At 43.3% G+C, this 9957-nt stretch overlaps 1 long non-coding RNA gene across 1 annotated transcript; it reads right to left on the bottom strand.

Moving 5' to 3' along the window:
• Positions 1-5834: 5834 nt before the first annotated feature.
• On the bottom strand, positions 5835-9906 carry LOC308482467. Its single transcript, XR_013989290.1, has 2 exons — positions 8727-9906; positions 5835-7085 (listed from the first exon to the last, which is right to left on the bottom strand). It is a non-coding gene; the product is annotated as an uncharacterized lncRNA (long non-coding RNA).
• Positions 9907-9957: the final 51 nt, after the last annotated feature.

The following is a 9957-nucleotide window of genomic DNA, read 5'->3' as shown; positions in this document are numbered from 1 at the left end:
AGAGCAGGCCGGGGCCCAGAGGAAGGCTACGTGACAGAGGAGACCACAGAAGAGAAGATATTAATTCTTTTTTTTAAAAAAACAAAAAACTTTTTAACAAATAACTTTTATTTCTCTTTTCAAAAAAAAAGGGGGGGTCCCCAGATTCTTTGAAAATAAAATCTGGTAACCTTATCCTAGGAAATACCTCCTACCCCAACCCACTGGGGCAATACTGCCCACTCTGGGAATCGCTGTTCTAAAGCTACCTCAGAAGATGAGGGCATTCTGAGCAGGCTTTTTGGAAGAGAATAGGCAGGCTCATGTGGAAGTTGAGGAGATAGTGAATGGAATGGAGTCTCCTGAAAAGGAGCGCTCATGCTGGAATGTTTTGTTGCAGGTCACTTGACAGAACCCAGCTTTTCTAGTTGAAGCAAACCCTTTCTAAAATTCAGAAGCCAGTTGGCAACTCAGAAGGGGAGGGGAGGAGAGGGAAGGGAAGGGGGCGGTCAAAAGTCTGATGTAAAATCCTTAATAGAGGCCAAGATTTGAACAGATTCTTTAGAAATTGTATGTGTCTGCTGGAAGCTCTTGTGAAGGAAGTGAAATCCCAGATGGAGCTGAACTTTCCTGGGTTAACTGCAGCATTATTTTATTTTATTTATTTAAAAAAAAATTGGAAAGGGCTTTCCAATTTACTTCCCATGACTAGTTTGGGTTAATTGTCAAACTATCAGATAACTGAAAGACGCATTTCCATTAAACTGTCTCCTATTCCTCCCTGCCTGCCTGCCGACCCCCCACCCCCGGTTGTTCCTCTGTAATATATCTAAGCAAACATTTGTTCCACTGATCATTTCTGGGCAAAATACATGAATCACTAGACTGAAGTAAAAAAAAACCACAGAGGCAGCTGTTGATCATTAGAAACAGTCAACTTGTTCAAGAAGCCTGCCATCGGAAGGTTTATTCAGGAAACAGCTTTGGCTTGTAATGCTTTGCAGTGTAATGAAAGCAAAGTGATAGAAATTAGAGCATTCCTCCTTTAAAGCACATTCATTGGTGAGAACCTCTCTCTCGCTATGCCATTTAACTTAACCTTGTTTTATTACAGGCAAGGCATGAAATATTTATTTCTGCCAGCATCCAGGAACAAATGATATTCCGAGGTTCAATACTGAGGAGATGGCTACATGGACACCAGCCACCAAAGATGCCTGGGGACTGCAGTTTGCTAAGAGTTTGGGGAACCTCAGCTCTGTAGGGGTAATACAGTTCTCAGGATTCTTTGGTGGGGAGTAAACTTTTTGACTCCCTAGATGTTGCTGGACTACAACTCCCATCATCCCTGGCCATTGTACACGATGCCAGGGTCTGATGGGAGTTGTAGTCCAACAACATCTGGAAGTTATCAGGCTCCCTATCCCTGCTAAACATGGAACATATATGAAAGTATTAACTGAAGTAAATATGAAGGATGAGATGGTAGGGAACAAAGAAGCAGACAAAGGATATGAAAACCTTAAGTCAAATAAGAGAACCATCCTGTTCCAATTGACCAGCAGCATCACTGTGGATCTCACAATAGGAAATGCCCAAAATATGTGGAAAATGAGAAGTTCTAATGAAAGAGACAGTTATTAATATTGTGTGATATTGATGTAGGTAGAAGATAATGATTCTCCTCAGCACACCACATTTAAGTGCTAATATTTAAGTGCTAATATTTGAAAACCTGCTGCCAAGAATTCAAGCAAATTTCTCAGCGTCAATGTTGATGGGCAATAAAAAGCAGCATTTAAATTATATTTAAAGCATAAATGCTATTTTAAAACTATTTATTAACAATTGCTACAATTCATAAACTCCCCACCCCCCATTCTCTCCCCACCTCCACCTCATTGCTGCTTCTTTATAATTTTATTTGTTCATCTTCCACATCAAAGGCCTGGTAGTCTATAGAAAGCAAATTAGGAATGCATTATTTTCAGCGAAAAAAGTCTCAGTGAGACTCATAATTTTATTTTATTTTTCCTGGCCCATGGAATAACATAAATCAAAAGGAGGAATGGTCCACCTTCTGTTTTGACTACTTTGACCCTCTTCAACCCCTGCCAATTTTTATCTCATTTTTGTTTAACTTTGTACATCAGAGTTTAATTTTAAAGCTGGTCCAGAAGACAGTGATGTATAGGTTACATCAAGTATAGCTTAAATTACCCTCTCCCCAGTGATTTGAAGATGGGCGGGGGGAGAGGAGGAGGTCCCCATTCCTGCAGCAGGGTAGCAACGCAAAGGAGAAATGGACAAAACCTGTCCCCTCAAACAAGCCACCCCGGGCTAGAGGAATATTTCTGCCACACCATCATTTATATATGTGTGTCTCAAAGTATTTTTTGACACAGATATGTGAAAGCAGAAATATGGTTTGCAATGAAATGATAAATATAGGGAAAGCTGCCCCATAGACTCACATCTGGGGGGCTTTGATTCCAGCAAAACCTCAGTTCAGTTTGCCCCGATGATGACTTGCGTTTCATGGGTGGTGCTTGCCATTCTGAAGATGGAACATATGCTTAGCAGACTAAAGAGTTGGTTGGGTTTTTAAAAAATGTTCTTGTCATGCCACTGGATAAATACCATCTTAAAAACTGATAGGGTCGAATCCCAATTGCTTAACTCCCATTATGCAATACTCATCCCAGGGTATGCACAATCTGAAGTCCTGTGGGGCCACCACCTCGCTCAAGCAAAGCAGATCTGATTCTGTCCAGTGTCTGGATGAATGATGACCACATGTTCTCAGCCTGGACTCCATGATGGAGGAAAGGCAGGATGTGAATGCAAAATAAAGAAATCAGTAAATAAATATGCTAACTCCTTTTGAAAGAACAGAGGACAGAATTCACGGCCATAGGTTGTGGTGATGGCAACTAGCCTGTTTAACGATTATTATTGCTGCTGCTACATTTATTTATATCCCACCTTTCCCCCAGACCAGGACTCAAAGTGGCTTGCAGAAATTAAAATGACACAGATAAAATCCAAAAGAAATGAAAACAATAAAATACAAAAAGTATATCATGCACATCTAAGATGAACAATCTCAACCATACGTTGGTTGAAACCCAGCCAGTTAAATGCATACGTTTTCCACCTTTCTTGTTTCCACCTTGCATGTTGGCTTCAAAAGGATAGGGTGGTTCCAAGAGCCAGTGTGGTGTAGTGGTTAAGAGCGGTAGACTCGTAATCTGGTGAACTGGGTTCGCGTCTCCTCTCCTCCACATGCAGCTGCTGGGTGACCTTGGGCTAGTCACACTTCTCTGAAGTCTCTCAGCTCCACTCACCTCACAGAGTGTCTGTTGTGGGGGAGGAAGGGAAAGGAGAATGTTAGCAGCTTTGAGACTCCTTCAGGTAGTGATAAAGCGGGATATCAAATCCAAACTCTTCTTCTTCTTCCAAGGGGAAAGTTTGAGTACACATGCTTTCATGTAGATGCAGAGCCCTTGGAACTAAACCCCTGCACAAAATGTGACTGTTCTGTTATAATAGCAAAAAAACTCACCACCACACCCTGATCCCCAGAATCTGCAGCCCCAGGAAGTCAGCTCACGTTACTTAACAGTAGGGCCGGCCCCAGCCAGGCTTCAAAAGAAAGTTACCAGCACCTTGCTTTATATGTGTTCTGCCTAGCACAGGACAATATGCCCAACTGAAGCCGGAACCTGGGCCTGAGGATCATGGAGAAATGAAGGCAGAGTGCAGAGGAAGCAGAAGAAAAGTGTGTGCTGCCAGGGATTCTTTAGCTGTGATTCCTGCATTGCAGGGGGTTGGACTAGATGACTTTTGGATCCCTTCTATATCTATAATCCTATGATACAAAATAAGAAAGAGGAAGGTGTGAAAGATGGAACTATAAAGAAAGTCAGTTGTATACTTGGCGGGGATTCAGAATGGGTTCCCTGTTAAAGGTGGTTTATATTATTTGTTTTCTTTTTTCCCTTTAATAGTTTGTGCCTTTGTGTTGTTGTTTTTTAAACTCTTGTTGTGAGCCTCCAACTGAAGCAGGACCAGGACTTGCCCTGCCATTAGGCAGAGTGAGGAGGCTGCCTCGGGAGCAGACAATGGGAGGCAGGGAATGGGAGGGAGGTGGTGGAGGAGAGAACTGCAGGTGCCGTGCATGCTGCCCTCAGGTGCGCTGGAGGATGCCATGCCATTGCCAGTGCTTAAAAAAGATTCATCTGCCCATAGAAGAAGTATGATTCAGCTGCTCATCTGGTCACCTTCCATCTGTCGCCTCAGTGAGCAAAACGTCATGGACCAGCTCTGGGCAGGAAAGTGGTAAATATAAAAATACAGTGGTTCCTCAGGTTACAGATGCTTCAGGTTACAGATGCTTCAGGTTACAGACTCCACTAACCCAGAAATATTACCTCGGGTTAAGAACTTTGCTTCAGGATGAGAACAGAAATCACGCAGTGGCAGCGGGAGGCCCCATTAGCTAAAGTGGTACCTCAGGTTAAGAACAGTTTCAGGTTAAGAACGGACCTCCAGAACGAATTAAGTTCTTAACCTGAGGAACCACTGGAGAGAGAGAGAGAGAGAGAGAGAGAGAGAGAGAGAGAGAGAACACCATGCTGCTGTTGTTGCTGCCCACAAGCTAAGAGGCAGTGGTGTGCACCAACTTGGATGGCTTTAAAATAAGGATTAGACAAATTCATGGAGGAGAAGGTGATCAGTGACTACCAGCCACAGTGGTTAAGCTCTGTCTCTACAGTTGGACGCAGCAATGCTTCTGAACACCAGTTGCTGAAACCGCAGGAGGGGAGAGGCCTCTTGTGCTCGGGTCCCTTCTCGCAGGTTTTCCACAGGACTCTGGTTGCCCACTGTGAGAACAAGATGCTGGGCTAGATGGGCCATTGGCCTGATCTGGCAGGACTCTTCTTATGTCCTTATGTTCACCTTAGGTCAAAAGAACTGTTCTCCTATTGTCTACAACTCAAAGTTTAGCACAGGGCCATTAAAAGGAGGAAACAGAAAATGATGGAGGGAGACATAGCAGAGTGTGGGTAAGCTTAAGGAATCCTCCCAGGGACCATTCACTGCTTATGAGCCCACTGCTTATGAGCTAGCACAGAAAACCCCAGTCTGATCTGCAGCTCTGAAAATCCCTCTTTTCCAATTATACGCCGCAGGGCTATGCATGCATTTTGATGGAGTCAGCCAAAAACCACAAGGAGAGCCCTGCAGCAGCAGACCACAAAATGGGATTGGCACTTGTGTCTCCTAGGAGTTGAAGTTTCAGAGCTCCTTTATCACGTGACCTGCTGACCTGAAGATAGCAAAACTGACCCCGTCTGCATGGAGGAGTCTATTGCTAAGATTCCCCAGGGAGCACCCACCAGCTGCAAACTGATCCAGCGATTAACCCTTGTGTGCTGCGGATGTAACGCGGGAGTCACGGCAATAAAGCTTTCTCTGCATAACAGATCCTGCGTTTGTAAATTGTTGCTCTTATCAGCTACACTCGAGGATGTGATTCCTTTCTTCTGGGTGAAACCAAACTGCCAAGCTGCTCTTAGGAGCGGAGTCTAAATCTACAAAGAAAGGGATATTTATTCACTGGTTTCTGAGGGATGATGGAAAGGGAAATCTCTTTAAAGGCAGCTTACTTTTCAATTGCTGTCTTCACTGTATACTACACACCCGACAGAACTGGCAACATGGTTACAAGAAGGGAAGCAAATAATTTGCGAAGTTGCCACAAAATGTTCCCTGTAAGAAAAATCTGAGGCTAATTTAGGATGTCTTACTCGGGCAAAAAAACAATAATAGCAATAAACAACAATCAGCTGTGAAAGTTGAATAGCACATTAAAAGTTTATTGACATTTGTTTGTATTCCCATACATTGAGATCTTCTGCCTTTAATTGCCGCAGAAGTCAATCAGATTCACATTTGGTCATCTTTGGGGGCAGTGAATGAGCAATAAGTGTTTTCATTGACTATTTTTTTTATTAAAAAATTAAAATATGATGGTAGAATTCTGGTTCTGTGTGTCTAAGGCTCGGTTAACACCTTGGAATTGTGGTTTTGTAGCCACTTAAAAGCAGGAGTGTGCTGCTGTAATCTGAGGCCCCATCTGCATCATCGATTTAAACCACTATGAGACCACTTTAAAGCAGAGGTTTTCAACCTTTTTGAGTCCATGGCTCCCCTAACCAACTACATTCTTTCTGAGGCACCCCGTGGGGCCCAGGGGCCCAGTTATGTCACCCCTTGCCTGCAGAGCTGGCAGCCTCTCACCCTTTTTGAACACCTTCCCTACAGCACCCCTGACCAAGCCACCCCAGGGTCCACGGCACACTGGTTAAAAACCACTGATTTAAACAGTTATGGCTTCCCTCAGAGAATGCTGGGAAAGGTAGTTTATTAAGGGTAGTCTGTTCAGGGTGCTGAGAGTTGTTAGAAAACCCGTATTCCCCTCACAGAGCAACAGTTCCCAGAACAGATTAACTATCTAGCCCTCTTCCCAGGAGGCTCTGTGAGGAGAAGACAGGCCTCCTAACAACTGTCAGCACCCTGAACAAACTACAGCTCCCAGAATATTTTGGGTGGGGAGCCATGTCTGTTTAAAGGGGGCTCATTGTGCTTTAACCAATGTCCCCACTGTGGAAGGATGTGTGGATCCAGAATTGGCCTCTACAGTCACTTACTGACTCATTGTTAAAACTGTGTTTATGGAAGACAATCTTACTCGCCAAAGAAGAATTAGAAGAAGACATGTATAGTGCAGATGGAGCCTAAGATTCCAAGCAGTGCTGCCATTTTTTTCACCTTCTGCTTCCATTCTAAAGGCAGCAGGGATCTGAGGAGAATCCTAACAGTGAGGAGAAAAAGAGGAGAAGGTTTTGAGATGGTGCAAGGAGGAAGGAAGGCCTTCTGTGGGGATGGCCCCAAACCAATAGGACTGCAAACTGATTTCCCTTCCAAATCTGGATTTTCCCAGGCCAGCAGTTTTTGAAGACTGCCTCATCTTCGCTCTCAACTCCTGGATGCCCTCTCTCCTCTCTCTAACATATTTCCAGGACACGTCTCACCTTGCCCTGAGGGGAGAACACAGCAACGATTCAGTGAAATTATCTCAAATGAGGGGATATTTCCCCCCTCGTTCTCTCTCCTGTGGGCTTTCTGTGGAAAAAGAGCATTTAGCTTGTTAACGACCATTAATATGTACCATCATATATTAGGGGGAGTTAATACGCAAAGGAGAAGACTCAACCTTTCAGTTCATTAAATAAAACAAATTTTCAAAACCGTCTATTTACGATAGTTGGGGAACTGTGAGGAAGAGCTGAAGGCGGCAGCGCCTGCTTCGCCAATTTGAAGACAAGATGGGAAATCCTTGGAGGAGAAACATTTGCATGTTTGGAAGATGCACATTTTGGACACAGATACATCCAGGATGCCACTGATCCTTTCAAGGAACCACTTTCAAAATATATTTTCCTTTTATAAGATATCCCCTTTTAAAATCCCACCAGGGACCTTCTTATAAATGAGGAACTACATCTCCTGGGATTGGACCAAGCTGGAAAAGTGTGTTATTAAAAAAAAAAAAAAATACATAGCAGAATGCAGAGCAATATAATTAGCCCATTTCTTTTATTTTTTTTTTTGTTATCTTTTAAAAATGTATAGCCAAATTTTAATTAAGCATATTCTCTGGATGTTTGAACTGTGCAAGAATAAGGAAAGATAGTCTTGCTGTATTTCCAAGGGATTAATTGTATCAATTTAAGTCTCCTTTTCTGATCTCTCTTATTGCAGCTGCTTGTCTTCCAGAAGTATCCACGACACCTTGTGTGAGATGCAGAGTTGTGTGTGTGTGTGTGTGTGTGTGTGTGTGTGTATGTGTGTGCACATCTGTATCTGGGATCAAAATCCACAGCTTCGAGGTGCATTCTTATCATTACAGGAAAGAATTTACACAGGCAATTGCAAAATTCTGTTTGATGCTAATCTTTGTGCATGGAAATCAGTATAGGCCTTCCATCCCAAAAGCCCCTGATCTATTACGTTATTAGCATCATTGTGGTTCCTATTTGTTAAGCTTTCATTTGGAATGCATAAGAAAATGAATATATATCTATATATATCCTACTTGCAAAGTAACATCTCCTTGCTACTTCAGTTCAATATCTCTGCAACAACGGGGCAGGTGCAAATAAACATGATTCCAAGACAGCGCTCATTGACCTGCCCAGTTCCCGAACTTTACAAAAAGAAAACATTTTGCTTAGGTCACCATTTTAAAAAGCCATCTAATAAAGGGCTTCTATAGCATGTCAACCCAGAAAGCATTTAAAACAAAAAATCCAGTCCAGTTTTTCTTGACCTAGTTCTCACTAAGGCAATAAGCCTGTGTCTGGGTTGCACCATTCGAGACTGCAGGCAGGGACAGACATGTTGCTAGCTCCTAAGATTCTCTCCAAATAGAGAAAAAATGGTGGAAGAGAGAAGGCTAGACTATAACCCTTCTTCCTGAGATCCAGTTTTCTAACTGCATGGATATTATTATTATTATTATTATTATTATTACCAGCGACCTTTTTCCCTGACAAGGACTCAAGGCAGCTTACAGCTAAAATAGAAACAGCTAAAAACATAGGTCACATGGCGGAAGCAATAATTTTAAAACATCATCAGCATCATCAGCATCATACACACAATGTGCCAGAACTCACCATGAATGCCTCCCTTGTTCTCTTATAATGGCAATGGCACCCACCTGAGAGGTGCTGGAACTGAGTTCTGGCGAGTTCTGGCTGGGGAAAAAAAGCCCTGCACACAGATATGATCTATTAAAACATCCAGATCATTACAATAAAAACATTGCAGTGCCAGCCCTTTCCTTAGAAACAGTCAATTTCCAAAAACCTATTGGAACAAGACAGTCTTTTATTGGGAAGATGGTGATATAATCAATCTCATGTATCAAATTTATGGGAAATCTTTAAACAAACTGTTGTTGTTTTTTTTAAAAAAGGAACAAGTCTCCATCTACTAACGGAAGGAGAACAAGGGTTGGGGGGAACCTTGATCTTTCTAAGAAGGGAATTCCAAAGCCTGGGAGCAGCCACTGAGAAGGCTCTCTCCTGCTTCCCTACCAAGTGAGGGTAACAGGATCAAGAAAAGAGCTTCCCCCTAAGTTCTCAGAGCCTGGGCAGCTTCTTGTGAGGGAATACAGTTCTTCAGGTGCTGGGTCTTTCCATTTTTTAATGGAGGCGCATCCAGTCCTGTCAGCTCCCGCTAGCCAACTGGAGCATCACCACCAACATTTTTGCAGACAAACACAGAGGTGTGTTTGTAACCTACGTCTCGTAGCTAAAGAGGAGTGCTTGATCTCTCACACACTGAACCCTTGTTTCTTGCAAGGTTCTCTGCCAGCCCTCCCTGGAGAAGCTTCTGGCCATTGAACCAGAAGGCCCTTCTGCCTACAAAGCAGGTGTCCAGCCACTGAGCTACAGTCCTCTCCTATCTTACCACGTTACCCGTAGCTTTAAGGAGTGACATATTGCATGAGTGGCCCAGAACCCAATGACTTCCCTGCAATTGCCTTTGAAAAATAATGTGATACCCTTCCGCATGCAACCTTCTGTTGCTACAGGGCTGGCTCAAGAAAGTTTGAGGCAAAAGGAAGATGGTGCCTCCCAAACCATTTCAAGGAATACCAACTAAGCCAGTGTGGTATAGTGGTTAGAGTGTTGGACAAGGACCAGGAGACCAGTGTTCAAATCCCTACTTGGCCATGAAGCTCACTACTGGGTGTGACCTTGGGCCAGTCACTGCCTCTCAGCCTAACCTACCTCACAGGGTTATTGTTGTGGGCATGTTCAAGGATGCAGGAGAGGATACATTGTTTGATTATAGCCTTTCCAACTTGTGTAAACAAGTTCATAGCAGCATAACATTCCC

Source organism: Podarcis pityusensis (genome assembly GCF_964106645.2).
Source record: "Podarcis pityusensis genome assembly, chromosome: 8".
In the NCBI taxonomy this organism is placed as follows: domain Eukaryota; kingdom Metazoa; phylum Chordata; class Lepidosauria; order Squamata; family Lacertidae; genus Podarcis; species Podarcis pityusensis.
Note: the sequence above shows the minus strand (reverse complement) of the source record. Positions and strands in the feature narration are given on the sequence as shown.